Below are 16,697 nucleotides of genomic sequence, written 5' to 3' on the forward strand. Positions count from 1 at the left end.
CTGATGGGCAGAAGACACCTCCCCAGGAGATTAACACAGCCTGGTTGCACATTGCAGAGGAGGTCACAAGCAGGGATGTCATCAGGAGGACCTGGTGCAGTGACGTAAACCTTTCAATGATCTCATTAGACCACGAAACATTAGTACAAATCACGCTCACCTTCATCCTGCTGTGCCTCTCATCACATCCCCATCACTCTGCCTTCCCTACCCTACTCCTGCACATCCTTACTCACACCAAATTACCTTGCCCCTCCACACATCCCTCTCTCTATCTACATTATCACATCCCCATCTCATTAGCCACCCCTCACACTCGCCCTCATCCTAGTGCAATTATACCAACTAACAACACACAAGGGTAGGCACTTGGGTGTTTTATGCAATGTTCATGTAAAGTTACTGTTAATGTCAAACATTGAAACCTTATATTTAAACACTTTCTGTTCTTGGACAGATTTCTGTGCACCTTTGGAAGTGTCTTAGTGAATTGCAGTGAATGGTGAGACATAACGGTACCCCCTGCAATGGTGGTGAGTATGAAAGGAATGGCTTGGATATTCTAGGTATGCTTTATGGTGTTGTGTGGGTGGTGCCAACTTGATGCATCATGTGGCAGCCAGGATGTACAGCATCAAGTTAATTAAATTTGGCCATGATGAGGCCATCCCAGGCCTCCGAGGCAGCAATATGCTTGGGTGCTGATGCCCTCTGTCCTGTGCAGCATCAGGTGATTGCAGAGAAGGTTGGTGTTGTTGGTGCTGCTGCTGGTGTGCCTGGTGCTGCTGAATTGGTGGTTGATCATGGTCGGATTCTGAGAAACAAGGTGAGAGAGTATAAAGGGCACCCATGCTGATGGAATAGATGGCAGTTGAAGTAGAGATGACAGAGGCATTCTGTCAATGGTGAGAGATTTTGTCCAATGAGGTGAGACTGGATGGAGAGTGGAAAATGGAAAGCCTGCAGAATCTGTGCTGGACATGGACTGAGAAACAGCTTATGGCTGAGAAATGTGATGATCTGTCAGGTGGGAGCTTTTACTGTACATTTGAAGCTGTCAAGTAATCAGCTGGAACAATGGCCACTGAACTCCTGCCTCAGGTTGGCAACCGTGGTCCCTGAACAGTGTGGTTCCTGTAGCCATGAAGTTAAAGTCAAAAGGAAAGTTAAAAATGCCTGTTAATCATCTGTCAACTAGATGCTAATGAGTTTAATTGGGTCACCTGCCATTGCCTGTCGGGTTTGCGCATTGTGGCGGGTTGACAGCGGGTTCCCGATCTGCTGTCAAAAAAAACCACCCAACCTGCCACCGATCCCGCCCTCCGACACCCCTGAAAATCTCGGCTAAAGACTGGGAAAGAAAGATTAGATTAAGAGAGAAAAAAAGGCAGAAATGAAAAAAAGCAAAATTTTTTTTTTAATGTAACATTTTTAAATCTCCAACAAGTCACTACCTGAAGGAATAAGACTCTTGGGGGGAGAAATTGGTTATGCTTGCACCTTCCATTATTGCCTCTGGGGGGCGATAACAGGGCGCTAACCAGTTATCGCCGGGGCGCGGCGAGAATATCGCCTCCCATTTGGTGGGAGATTTGCGGCAGCGGTATGGCATTGTGCCCCGATCTCCTTCGCCCGGAGATCATGATGTCATCGCCATGTGCATTGCCCCGGTAGTGCCCCAGACCCAAATAGAGAAAAAAATAATCAAATGCTCGTTTTCTGGTTTTTTCCTTCCCTCCCCAGCCTGGCACTCTACTGCAGTGCATCGGGCTGATCGGGCCGGATCGTGGCTACCGTTGGCGACTAGGTAAGTTGATTTCTTTGCAGACCCTGCAGCGATGGCCCTTCCCTTTAAGGGAGGGAAGGAGCCTTCCAACATGGCAGCACTCCCAGTGTGCAGTGCTGCACACCTACTGCCCCGCCTGCTGCTTGTTGCGCTCTAGGAAGGAAGCGGAGCACTTGATTTAGCATATCACTTCCTTCCTGGAGCGCAAAAACAAATTTTTTAATAGTTGAGAAACATTAGTGCCTGGCGCTAATTTTCTCAACTTTTAAAAGTTAGCACCCCAAACGGGGCTATAAATGAATGTTTCCCCCTACACTTTTAAATGTTAATTTTCTGTGCCAGGGTGGTTGATTGGCGTTCATTAATAATTACCGTATTGTTAAAAGTGTACTTGCGCTATTAATTACTAGACTTAACTTTCTGTGGTGAGCTTAATGGACAATTAATGTTCAAATGCAGCAAGTTTATGAAACTCACAAAGAGGTTAAGGGTGAGATGTCATTTTCGTGAAGCATTTTCGTGCAGTGGAGCAAATCGTCCTGCAACTTTTGGCGATTCGCAATTCCTGGGGTATCTCCTCCTCACCACAAGTTGCTGGCTGATTTGCACATTAATACGGCAAGCATCGTTCAGGCACCGTTATTGTTTTAGCAAATTTAGCACAACATTTTCTCTCTGTTTTCTTAGATTGAAAAATAAATTCAAAGCAACCTCATGCTAAAGATAAGTACTGCATGACATTAGTCAGGGCCAGAATGGTGTGCTTAACTAGTTATGATTGCCTAAGAGGGGTGGTGGTGGGGGGGCGTTGGAGAGAAATATTCCAGATTTTTTTCCCCTCAAATTGGCCTGGTTTTTTATTAGTTTTTTCCCCTCTCGCAGGAGATTACATGGCTTTCGGGTGGTGTGGGGAGTGTATATATTGTGATGCACAAGGCATCTCAGTTGTTTGGGAAAAATAGGATGGACCAGAGGGTCTTTTCCTGTCCATCATTATTTGTATGTTTGTATGAAATTGATTTATTTGAGGAAAGTGCATTGGAGTTTCAAAATAAAATTATGTAAAAACTGATTTTTTCAACTCTGCTAGAGCACTGTTCAGTATTAATACAGATGGAACAGTTTCAAATGACTAGAGGGTAGATATTACCAGGCAGACTCAATGCTCTCATGTCAGTATCTCCACTTCATTTTAAACTGGGTGCTGGCCTGTTTTTTTAAAAATGGATTAATAACTGTTAAAATAGTGGATAATGGAACTTGATGCACTTATGTTAAGCGTTCGTATAATCATCTCACCTGTTCACCTTTCCATGCTGAGAAAACGACTGAAAGAGGAGAAATGCTACTTCACCGCCATCGGTTCTTTCCACGCAATGTGCCCACAAACACGGTGTTGTGTTTTAGCTGGTTGCCTCATACATTCCTTCAAGTAGCGGAGGTATTTATTTTCTCAATGTTAATAAAACCCAAGAAATTAATCCAACATCTTTCATCTATTATCCACCGTGGGCAGCAAACAAAATAATTTAATTTACATACATTTCACAACAATTGCATAATCTCCCCCAGCAGCAGACAAAGTGAAGTGACTGAAGCAAAATTAATTGCTTATCACAGTTATTGTATTTTACTTTTTTACAGCTATTTTGGGAGTGTGGAGATGAATATATTAGAAGCACAAACATCTCTCTCTAGCAGCTGTTAAAGAGTCCCATAGTGACCTGAATTTGAGGCAGGCCCAGCCCTGTTCCCAATGGTTTCGAGACCACTGTACCAAACTGACTGGAATGCAGCACTAATTAGCAATAATTGGGCAGTCTCACTTGAGAGGTTTTACGAATGAAATATGTGGGAAATGTAAACAGCATGCTGGCACAGTATTAGTTGCTCTTTTGAGCTTTATATAAAGGCATTTTTCCATTATTATTGAGAAACCTAGGTGATGAACCAAGGCTAATAGTACAAGAACTACCATGGTTGAAAAGAGTAGGGGAAAAGATAAGACAAATGATTGTAGACAGAAGGGAAGACTGAAGGAAATAAGGAATTCTGAGATATTGGGAAAGAGCAAGTTAATATGGAAGGTAGTGTGGTGAATCTTAATTGCAATAAAATAAAGATACAGAGATGAGGTAATAGAAATTAAAACATTTAAGACACAGAAGAAGGCCATTCAGCCTATTATGCCTGTGCCAGCTCTTTGCTGGACAAATTCAAAACTAATGCCACTACCCTGCTCTCTCCCCATCGTTCTGCATCTTCCACTACTTCTAATGTTTATCTGCTCTTTCCTTAAAAGACACAATGATCTCTGCCTTGACTGTTCTATGTGGTAAAGCATTCTATCCTCTAACTCGCTGTGTAAATGAATTTCTCATAACCTCTCTTCTCACTTTAATAGGGGCCAATTTTTGCTTCTATTATCTGCCATTAACAGACAGAAACAGCCTCAAAATAGGGTCAGTAGCCATACCTCCCAGCGACGAAGAAGCCGGTGACATTTTGAAAGAGGCCTACCCCTGGGTGCCTGAAGCACCTGCCTGTCTCAGGGGCTAGGCGTTTGTTGATATACTGAACCCCGATTGCCTTTTCAGGTTGGGACTGGTCTGATCAGTTCCATGGGCGATGATGCTGAAGAGGCCCAGCCAAGGTAAATTTGGAGTTATCTTTGTAAGGCCTGGAGGAGTAGCAGTGACCCTTCAGTGATAATTTTACACATTGACTTCAATGGAAGAGAAAATCGGATGGGGTGTAAAACAGGCTGACAATTTGCTATCGGCCTTTGTGCGCTACTGAAAATGAATTTTACCTGCACATTCTGAAATTTAGGTCAATACCCTCTTGATTAAGCTTCTATTTCATATGAACTGACGGATTTAAAGATTCACACTATTTCTCACTAAGGGAGGGTTCCTGAAAGCAAAGGGCGCATTTGAGCATGGTGTTCTTCAGGTGCTCATGTAAGTAGTGAGGCATAGGAGGATTGCTCTGGTTGGTATTTAAGAGCATTCCCCCAGGGATTTGCTTGAAATGTGTGTCAAAAAATAGCAGAGTGATTGTTCTCTGCAACACCCAGAGTTCATGGAAGCAAATCTGGAAATGGCACACCTGAGAAAAGGTGCTAAAGTAATAGCACTCAGCAGATTCCTATAGCAAGTAGCTATTCAGACCCTTTCCCCTTCCCCCCCTTTCCTTCTTTTTCTCTTTCCCACATGGCAGCTGTTTCTCATCCTGCCAGTACACTTCACACCTAATCTGAGCCGTCTTTGTCTCCTCTGTCCTATTACCATCTCGTCTGGTTTTGAATACCTCTTAATGTCTCTTTACTTCTCTTTTGTTCTATCGCAGCCCTGCCTTCGATCTATTTTATTTCCTTTCCAGTTTTGAAAAAGGGTTTCAACCCGAGACGTCGACTTTTAATTTCTCTCCACGGATGTTGCCTGGCCTGCTGAGTTTTTCTAGCATTTTCTGTTGTTATTTCGGATTTCCAGCATCTGCAGTATTTTGCTATCCATCTAGCTATTCAGACCACCTGATCTTCATCCCCGCTAGCTGACTGCTGCTTTCCGCTCTGTCTGAGAACTCTACCTTCATATTCCTGAAAATGTGCCTCTGCTTGACTAAATAATGGGCCTCAAACATTAGTGGGCTACGATCCCAGAAGTTCTGGCATGATCGTGCTCCCGGTGCCCTCCAGCGCTAACCCGGTTGGGGTTTGCAGGGTGAGTGCAAGGGCACTTAATTTGCATGGGACTGGCAGATGCCTGTGCCACTATGGGCACATCTCCAGTGCCCACCTGCCACATACAGCCAGGAAGATCTGGCGCCTGCTCACCATTGGAGGGGGTTGTCCAAGCTCCCCTCACCAAGACACTATATGACCTCCCTCAGGCCCCTGGGATCCATTTAAAAAAATAAACAGTTACTATTTCTTCAGGGGTTCCAGGTTGCTCCTCTGGCCTGAACCTTGCCCCACCTCTTAATGGGGCTGAATTACACCTATCTGAAGGACACATCCTCGTTTCATTTATCTTGCAGAAAGATGTTTCGAAGCAGTTTAAAATTAGGAGGCAACACTGTGTTCCAGGTCTTTGGAAAGGAAGGGAAGTTTGGAAATAAGACAACAGTTGTGGAGAGGCTAATGGTGGATTTCCTGATGACATCTGTGATAATGGCTTGGAGTCTTGGAGCAGAGGGGAACAATCTCATGAGACAGAATGATGGTGTCAACAAGCATGTAGCTAAGGAAGTGAAATGACGTGGTCAGGAGTTAAGATGGCAGAATATCGTTAGAACAACACAGATTAAGGGGCGATATGATAGACATGTTTAAAATTATGGAAGGATAGAATGGGGTAAATATATTCAGACTACTTCCAATCGTTGAAGGGTCAAGAATGAGGAGCCATAGCTACAAGATTAAATGTAAGAGATTTAGAATAGAGGGTAGAAGACCTTTCTTCACACAAAGAGTTATGAAGTTGTGAAATGCACTTCCAGGGTTAGTGGTTGAGACGTAAACTATGTCCACATTCAAGATTAGATTTGATAGGTGGATGAAGATAAAGGCATTGACGGGATATGGGAACAGGGTGGGTAAATATGATTGGAACTAGTTGCTTGCATGGAGGGTAACTTCTATGTATCAAGAGGGCAGACGATAGACTTTATGAAGTATGTTGAGGGCTGAGGGAGCAATGTTACCTGCAGCAATGAAGCAGTCTCTTAATATTGCACTGAATTCTTCATTTAGATTATGAGCTAAAACTTTGAGTCTTCATAAGTCTTCATAATCCTGATCCGGATTCAAGAGTACTACTAACTAACACGTAATAATCTTCAAGGGCCTGGGTAGGAGCCCCTAGCAGAATATCGAATCGTAGAATGTTCACAGAAACAGGTCACTTTTTGCATCAAATATGCCCCAGTACTTTTCTCCATAAGTCTTATTTAGTCTAATGCCACTCTTGTGCTCACTCTCTTCCTTTTATTCCAGCACTATTTTAATTGCCTTTTAAAAAAAACTTCAGACCCTGCTTCGATAACAGTTTCTGGCAGCAAGTTCCGCCTTTCTCTCTGGATAAAGAATCCTTTTGTAATCCCCCCTTTAATTCTTTTTGTGATTATCTTCAATTTGTGTCCTCTGCTCCTGTGTTGCCAACCAGTGAAAGCAATCTATCACTATTTCCCTTATCAGAATCCTTCATAATCATGAAGATCTCTATCCGGTCAATGAAAAAGCTCTAATTTCTCAAGTCTCTCTTTATAACAATAACTCCTCGTCTGTAGTAACATCTTTATAAATCTACTCGGCACTTTTTTCATTGATGTGAAATGTGTTATTGCCACTTAGGGGTGTAGGAGGGGGTGAAAGGAACTAATAAACATCACATTAATTGCTTTAGCAGATCGATTCCTTGATTCCACTACTGCAGTGTAAAAAAAACAATTCTTATCTCCTCCCTTACTTAAGGCTTATTTTTTCTAAATGTAGCACTCATGGTCCAAGTTTAATAATCTGTTGACATACGTATTACTTGTGCCTCTCATCATTTTAAAGTCCTGAACCTTGTCCCCTCTCAATCTTTCTTCACAAGGTGAAAACAAGTTGAGTCCTGTAAGCCTGTTTTCAGAGTCCTATTATTGTGAATGATGGCATCTAATTAGTGCAATGCATATTCTAGGAGGAAATAATTGACTATTAATTGTGGCTGCTGCTTTGCAATAATTAGAGAAGTGCTGCAAATTATAGGTGAAACGGATAATAAATTAGTGTAATTTTGATCTTAAATTTTCCTCTTGAATTTTTCACCCTTTCCTAAAGGCCACAAGCACTCATCACGTACACATGAGTGTCTACAGTCTAACGGGCCACGAAGCCCTTTTTAGGAAGTGTATTTTTATAATACAGACAAAGGCTGAAGCTCTGTGCCTGTATGCCAACAATAAATTTGCACACAGTCAAACACTTGAAGGTTTATTAAGGGTTAAATCAACCTGAACATACTTACGGCCAACACCCAGATCATACATTGCAGAAGAATACAGCTCAACCCTCCAGCTAGCATCTTCCTTTATCTTCCAACTCACAGTACTATGGCAAAAGCAAAATATTGTGGATGCTGGAAATCTGAAATAAATAACTATAGAAAATGCTGGAAATACTCAGCAGTTCAGGCAGCATCTGTAGAGAGAGGAACAGAGTTAACGTTTCAGGTCGATGACCCTTCGTCAGAACTGGAAAAAATGAGGGATGTAACAGATTTTTAAGCAAGGGAAAGGACTAAAGGGAAGGTTTGCGATAGGATGGAAGGCAGGAAAGATTAAAAGGCAAAAGGGATGATGGTGCAAGGCAAAAGGAGATGGTAATGGGACAAGTTAAGAAACAAAAGATGACTCGAGATGAGGTGTAAATGGCCACGGCAGAATCACCAGTAGCTGCCATGTGAGAATAAAAAAATAGAGAAAAAAAAGAAAAAATAGGGCAGAGGTTATCGTCTGAAATTGTTGAACTCGATGTTGAGCCCAGAAGGCTGTAAAGTGCCTAATTGAAAGACGTGGTGCTGTTCCTCGAGCTTAAGTTGAACTTTGTTGGAACAGTGTAAGAAGCCGAGGACGGCGAGGTCAGAGTGGGAGTGGAGCGGAGAATTAAAGTGACAGGCGACCGGAAGCTCGGGGTCATGCTTACGGACTGAATGGAGGTGTTCGGCAAAGCGGTCACCCAATCTGCGTTTGATCTCCCCAATGTAAAGGAGACTGCATCGTGAGCAGCGAATACAGTATACTAAATTGCAAGAAGTACAAGTAAATCGCTGCTTCACATGGAAGGGGTGTTTGGGGCCCTGGACATTGGATGAGGTAAAAGAGCAGGTGTTGCATCCCCTGCGCTTGCACGGGAAGGTGCTATGGGAAGGGGTGTTAGGGGTGATAGAGGAGTGAACCAGGGTGTTGCGGAGGGAGCGGTCCCTTGGAATGTTGAAAGGGGAGGGGAGGGGAAGATGTGTTTGGTGGTGGGATCACGCTGGAGGTGGCGGAAATGGTGGAAGATGATCCGTTGAATGTGGAGGCTGGTGGGGTGAAAGGTGAGGACAAGGGGAACCCTATCGTGGTTCCAGGAGGGAGGGGAATGGGTGAGAGCAGAAGTGCAGGAAATAAAATGGACACGGTCAAGGGCTGTGTAAACCACGGTAGAGGGGAATCTTCGGTTGAGGAAAAAGGAAGACACATCGTAAGCACTAGTGTGGAAGGTGGCATCGTCAGAGCAGATGCAGCGGAGACGGAGAAACTGGGAGAATGGAATAGAATCCTTTCAGGAAGCGGGGTGGGAGGAAGTGTAGTCCAGGTAGCTGTGGGAGTCAATGGGTTTATAGTGAATGTTTGTCTATAGCCTATCCCCAGAAATGGCGACAGAGAAGTCGAGGAAGAGAAAGGAAGAGTCGGAGATGGAAATGTGAAGGTGAGGGAAGGGTGGAAATTGGAAGCAAAGTGAATGACATTTTCTAGTTCAGGGCGAGAGCAGGAAACAGCACCGATACAGTCATCAACATACCAGAAAAAGAGGTGAGGGAGGGGACCTGAGTAGTATTGGAACAAAGAATGTTCCACATACCCCACAAAAAGGCAGGCTTATCTAGGACCCATGTGGATTCCCATAGCAATACCTGTAATTTGGAGGAAGTGAGTGGAGTCAAAGGAGAAGTTGTTCAATGTGAGAACAAGTTCAACCAGGTGGAGGAGGGTGGTGGTGGATGGGGACTGGTTGGGCCTCTGTTCAAGGCCATCCTGGTGGGGGATGGAGGTGTAGAGGAATTGGACGTCCATAGTGAAAAGGAGATGGTTGGGTCCAGGAAACTGGAAACTGTTAAAGTGGCGGAGGGCGTCAGAAGAGTTGCGGATGTAGGTGGGAAGAGACTGGACAAGGGGAGAGAAAATAGTGTCGAGATAGGAAGAGATAACTTCACAGGGGCAAGAACAGGCTGAAACGATGGGTCTACCAGGGCAGTCCTGTTTGTGGATCTTGGGAAGGAGGTAGAAGCGAGCTGTGCGGGGTTAGGGAACTATGAGGTTGGCGGCTGTGGAGTGTAGGGGCTCGCAAAAATCCCCTCAGTCCCCGAAGATCGGGAAATATTAACCTACATCATGGACGAAGACTTTGCATGTTTTAAATTGCCTCTGGGTTGGACAATGTTTTAAAACATACCCAGAATCGCAGAAAAGCTACATTGCGCTGGCGGTGCGTGGGCAACACCGGAATCGAGGAACTTGGTGGAAAAATTCGCACACTTTAAGACAGTACATTTTATTAAAATTTGTACCCTTGAGTTTGGTAAATTGCAAAGGGGTTTAAAAATGGCCATCAGAAACGCATGGCCAAGGACAAAGAGGCTTGCAAGCAGCTCGTGGATGTCTGTGAAAAGGGGGAGGATCGAAGCAGAGGCAGTCAGATTCTGTCAATCAAAAAGGGAGTTTCCCTTCCCTTCAGAGGCAATCGATGTTTGTTTATGTTGACATAAAAGATTATCCACTTAGGCTGCGGTTTCAGTGACCGCAGGACAAATGGCTTCTGTTTACCTAGTAATTCAACTCCATTCAAAACCCATCACACACCATGAGACACACCTAAACTACAGAAGAGACCATTTAGACTAAGAAATGGAACAGTTTAAGATTGAATGGGTTTGAATCACCCATTACTCGACAATGGGACAGTTGTATCCCTTTTGTTAGCCCAGAAAACTCCGGATGTGGGCGGGAACATTTCGGCCCCAGAATGAAGACACATTCAAACCACCCCAAGCTTTATTCGAAATCCATCCCAGACAATAGGGCAGTTGGATCCCTTTTGTTTTAGCCAGATGAACTTGGATTTGGGCGGGAACATCTCGGCCCCAAAATTGGGGTAGATAAAGATAGCTTCTGAGAAGCATCTCTCTCTCTCTCGCCTGCCTCCGTGTGCCTTCTACAGCGTGGAAGTCTGTCTGAAGAAGTAAGAACACCAGCAGTTTACTTTTAAAACACTGGGGTGTTTTCTTTACTTCGGGACAGTGAAGATCTCGTAGGGCATGGAGTTAGCATTGCAAGTGGTGAGCATATATTTTTCTGGCCTTCCACAAGGCAACCTAGTGAGAAGTAAAGGGGTGGTAATTTAAGGGAAATGTTGTTAAGATTGTAAGATTGTAGCCATTTATCCCTCGTTTTTGCCGTCTGCCTTCCCCTGTTAAGCAATTTTAACTGTTGTACTTTAATCGTGTGGTGTAGTTTCTTTAGTTCAATAAAATTTGACTTTCTCACATCCAGACCATTTGTCCGTTTTAATATATCATTAATTATAAGTTCCTCCAGTCAGAACTGGAAGGGTGGGTTTAGCGATTCGAAACCGCTGATTGGGATTGGTCAGAGTATAGCAGCAAAAAGCTGCTTGACTAGGTAAATTACCATAAACCAGGTAAAAGATGCCCCCCTACAGGAGGTAAGATCTCCAGAGGAGCTGAGGTCACTGACAGCCTTGGAAATGATGGCTTGATGTACGGTAGTGGGGTCATGGTCCAGGGGGAGGTAGGAGGAGGTGTCAGAGAGTTAGGATTCAGCCCCCGCTAGGTAGAAGTCGGTTCGCCAAACAACAACAGCACCACCCTTGTCAGCAGGATTAATGACAATGTTGGGGCTGGATCTGAGAGAACGGAGTGCTGCCAAACATTCACTGTGCCCAGGGTAAGTGGGGTTCCTATCACCACATTTGAGATTAACTATCTCAGAACAGAATGGGAATTGAACCTGGGACCTTCCTACTCTGCATGACTCAGTTACTCCCTGGATGAACCTACAAGCGCCCTGCCATATTTGAGTCTAACATAACTTTACTTCTGCTAAAACTCTTTCTAGCTTACCAATATTGTCCGTCAAGCTCTTGGTTCCATCTAATGATTCTTCATTTCCATCCGTTACCAGTCTTTACAGCACATTATAAATAACTGTGTTCTTTCCACTTAACCTGAGCTGGTTGATAACGTTTCTAATCACTCACATTTTTTATCCTCATATTCATCGAATCAGAAGGCCAGTATGACTGTTTGCAATTGCCTTATCCGATCATTCAGAATTAATTGAAGAGTAGAGAATTGTATATCCAAGTTTGCGAATAACACTAAGTTAGGAGGCACAGTAAGTTGTGTGGATGGAAGTTACAAAGGGTCTTGATCAAACCCCAATTGGAGTTTTAGACACTGAACCTCAGGAAAAATATATTGGCCTTGGAAGGGGAACAGCGCAGATTTATCAGGATGATACTGGAGCTTAAAGGGTTAAATTATGAGAACAGGTTGCATAAACCTGGCTTGTATTCGCTTGAATCTAGAAGGTTGATAGGTGATCTAATTGAAGTATTTAGAATCATGAAGAGATTCGAAAGGGTAGATACAGAGGGAATCCAGAACAAGAGGGCATATTCTTAAAATTAGAGTTAAGCCATTTAGGTCTGAAATCAAGAAGCACTTTTTCATACAAACCAGCTCAGGAGGAGGTCTCGCTACATTGCAAACACTAACATCTACGGACAAGGTGGCCATTGACATCCTAGAAGACACACAGCAATCAGCATCAGAGATGGCAAGACTGGATGCCTGGCATCTTCCCTTCCTACTTAATACTTTCAGTGACGCATTCACACAGTCACACAATGAGCATGACAACCTAACGGTGCATTGCCCATCTACTCATCTGCTACTGCTTACTCTTGCCATTACATGCTAACCCATGTCTCTCTCTCTCCCCTTTTTCTAGGTCAGTCAGACAACTCAGTCATTGTACCAGACAGTCTGATAAGGAAAATCTTGATGACAATGTACCATCACTCTATCATACCCTGCCAAGCATCAGCACAGATATTTGTGTCCTGTGTGACTTAAATAGTGACTTTGAAGGGACTGCACTGAGCACAAGTGAGCAGCAGCAGGTGGCGATATCAAGGAAGGACAAGGTAAGAGCTAACCGGAGGGCCAGCTCACCTCTTAGCTCTGCTGAAGATAAGAGAGAGATGCAGGCTACAAGGGCCTTAAAATAAAGATGTCAGTGCACCATATATTGCTGAATGCAGTAGACTGCCTGCCAGGGAGTTTCCTAAAGCTGCTGGATTGTATGCTGGAGTCCACTACCAACTTGAGTGGGGTTCTCAGACATGGGATCAACACTCTATAGACAACTATGGAGTATGTGGTCACCTCAATGGCAATTACAGCTGATCTCCCCACAGCCCCCACCCACCCCCCCCCCCGTAGGCTCTGTAACACCAGTAATAGCATCTCTCAGGGATGACCATCCTGCAGTAATGCAGCATCTGGGCTCAACCAACTCCTCCGCCTTGAACAAGCTGAGGGAGCACCTGTATAGGGGCTTCACTAGGATCATGGATTTCCTAGAGTCTGCTCTCCCGCAGATCAGCAAGAGTGCTGAGCCGCAACCTGGTCAGTTGTGCATTGGAAATGGAACATGATGCCATCGATCATGGTGACAATGCTTCTGTACCATCATGACTTCCTGGTGCCAGAGAGCCAGCTGGACCAGACCATCCGGCAGATGCTATGTTGTTACAATCAGCAGCTGGGCCTTCTCAGGCCTCAGTCCTGAAGATCACTAACCATTACCCCCTTGAAAAAGCCATAGCCGCCTCCCTCCTCCCAAGTTGTTCGTAGAAGCACTAGAGTAGATAAAAGTGCATTTCAGACAGACACTAGGAGCTCACACCACGGTGAGAAATATTTTGCAGGTCTTTCTGTAAGCCAGTAAAACCACAATGTTGTTTGAAATCTTCATGTGCAGAGTGTGTTCCTGTAGCATCTGGTGATCTTGCGATGTGAGTTGAGATGAATATCAATTTTGGTATTTTGGCAGAAGCTGTTTATTGTAGGGTTGAAGGAGTGGAACATATGGTGAATATGCAGGGGAGAATGTTCAGCTGAAGTTCTCTTCAATGAACAGCTGCCAAAGAGCTCCGGCTGCATGAAACTACTGGGCCCCACTCTTCTTCCTTACCATTCTCTCGGTCATCCTTATCATGCTGAAGATTCTCCTCCAATGGTGGCTCTCCTGGTGCAAAGTGTAGGGGGTGGTGTGTGTGTCAGCTTCACCTCTGATTCCTTTGAGCAGTTCGAATCGTTCCCACTCCCTTGGTTCTAGACCTGGACTTATTTGGGGGTTGTAATGAAATTGCAACAGACAACTGAGTTGGTGAAAAGAACTTGGATTTTATTTGAGACAAGAAAATATACACAACACAATAAATCTTATCACTCTAAAAGGGGGAACACTTCGGAATATGCGAGGGAGAATGACAATAGACAAAAATACCTTACCCCTCCCAATCCCACTATACTAACTAGGTTGAATTCCAGAGGACCCGGAAATGCTCACCAAATGCAGGAATAGTTTGTAGAGTGGGAAAAACTTACAGATCTTCGGTTTCTTCCAGGTTGGTTTCTTGTTGGTCGCGGTGGCCCAATATTACCTAGTTGTTGGTAATATTGTTGGTTGTTTGTTTCGTGTGGCCCTTGGTTGCTGTGATTCCTTCCGTTCTCCTTCTGCTGTCCCAGGGCTGATGTCTTTCGAATGAGCTGTGTCTGTCCGAACTGTACTGATCGAACCCATCGAATGAACTGCTTTCTTTTGGAGACAGGTCTTTAGTTTATACGAAAACGAAACCTGCTAATCTTGTTAGATTTTTGGCTGGCTCGTAAAGGGCCACTTGATTGGTCCCATTTAGTTAACTGGTTTTGGGATAGCTTCCTGAGTAGTTGAAGAAGGTGTAAAGTGGTTTTGAATGTCTCAAAGTCTTATTAATCTTAGATTTCCTGTAAGGCCTTCAAATTCTGTGCAGGTTCTTTTATGCATGGGTTTTAATGGGCTTTGGGCTTTAGGTGAGGCTGGGGTTTTCATTGATTTATTGATTGAATGCAAATTCCCAGATAGGGGCTGAGTTTCATTTATTGTTCCTCCCAGACAGTCTGGCTACTTTCGAATTCACAAACTGTTCCTCTGCAGAGGTCAATCCCACATTCCTGTCGCAGCCTTTTCCTACAAGCCTGAACATGTCGTTTTATTAAACCAGCCAAATCTTCCTGGGATTTTGATTTAAATCCTTTTTGCCCAATAACTCTGAAACCAGTCCAAAAATCTCTTCCTTAAATTAAACTCTTTGCAATCCTTCTGTTTGGCCCAACCACACTGTTGTCCTTTTTTTACAGATTTCTTCTGTGATGTTCCAAAATCACTTTAAAAATGACCTTTCCTTCTGTCTTGGGGTTGTGCAGAAATTTTCAAGCCTTACACACCCCCCGTGATACTTTATAACACTACAGTCTCATGCAGTTGTGAGCAAAATTTCTGATCCTCGGGAGCCAACCTTCCCCTGCATTACCTAAACTAATAATACCCAAACAAAACACTCTCCCATTCTTTAAAAATGCAGTGTACATAAGTATACATAGGCAAAAATACAATTATTTACATACATCCAAGCATGGAGGGGGTCCAACACCACTGCACCACTTGGTACTCATACATCTTTATTAAAAATAACAAATCAAAGTCTTCATTAAAAATAACAAAAACACAAAAAAAACATCTTTATTCTGAAATAGAAAATAAAAAAACTCAAACAGGTGTATCTTCCTCAACCTTAACATAATGCTCCTTCCAAATCCTTTGGTTTCGGAATTCTAGTATTTTGCCTATTGCATTGGCAAAATCGAACTCGTAGAATTTCCTAAACATCTCCTTTAACAGGGCCTGGTATAGCTGTTCTGTCTCTTTGGGACGCCACTCCGGTAAGTGTACCTCGGTGAGATTTAAAATCACGGTCGCTACTGCGTAGTGTACCCCTTGGTATAGTACTAGTTCCATAGGCACTAGTACCAGCCCATTCCCTGGTCCCTTGGTGGTGGCGGGGCACCCCTCCCTGGGTGTCCTTGCTGCCTGGGTGATGGGCAGGGGCTTTCGGGGGCGGGCCACAAGTTCAGTGGCATTCACTGGGATCGGGGAGTATGGGACTGCGCATTCCTTCCGGCTGGTATCCCATTTCATCCCCTTCCCGGCGTCTCGCCACTGCCGGTGGAAAATTATGGATATGCCTGTGGGGCAGACCTTCTCTGACCCCCACATGCAGACATAAATCCCGTGATCCAGTTCCCACCACTTGTCCCAGCACACACTTAATCCCCCGTGAGTCCCTGTAATAGTCCGGTGGGTATTGTTCCCCAACCATTCCTACTCGACTGCGGGGTTTCTCATGTCTTTGCTCAGCTTTCTGAGCCACCACCACCTATCCAGAGGAATGTGTCCCTTGCACGTTAAACATACACGTTTCCCTACGGTGACGCTGACCCTCGTGGTAACGACCTGTACCCTGGGGCACAGGAGGGAGGCCAGCCTAATTCCTGTTTGGGCTGCGGCACACCGCTCCCTTTGGCGTGACCACACTGTCCTGTACTTTCGGTCCCTCACAGAATGTGGCTGCTGGCTGGGGACCTCTGCCTTCGGACCAATCCCTCACTCGAGAGGCGGCCCTTGTTAACTGGGGAGCCGGTGGCCACGGGTTCCTCGGCTGGGGCATCTGTGGGGACCTTCTAGGGACTTTGGCACGTGGGGGTTTTCTGGCTGGTGGGCCTTTAACCCGAGCCACTGCCCCCTCCGGTGCAGTCTGTGGACTTACCACTACCACTGGCTGGGGATCTTCTTCCTCAGGCTTTACCCCTCCTGAAACTGGGCTAGGGGCAGGTAACTCTTCGCAGCCTGTTGCTGCAGGCTGAGAGTCTCCGCCCTCAGCTCCCAAACCTGGGTCAGGGGCGGGGTCTTCACCCTCGGGTCCCTCCTCCTCTAAACCTGGGTCCGGGGCGGGGTCTTCGCCCTCAGGTTCCTC

Source organism: Somniosus microcephalus, chromosome 7, assembly GCF_052327205.1.
Source record: "Somniosus microcephalus isolate GS21.2 chromosome 7, FLI_Smic_1.0, whole genome shotgun sequence".
Classification (NCBI taxonomy): Eukaryota; Metazoa; Chordata; class Chondrichthyes; order Squaliformes; family Somniosidae; genus Somniosus; species Somniosus microcephalus.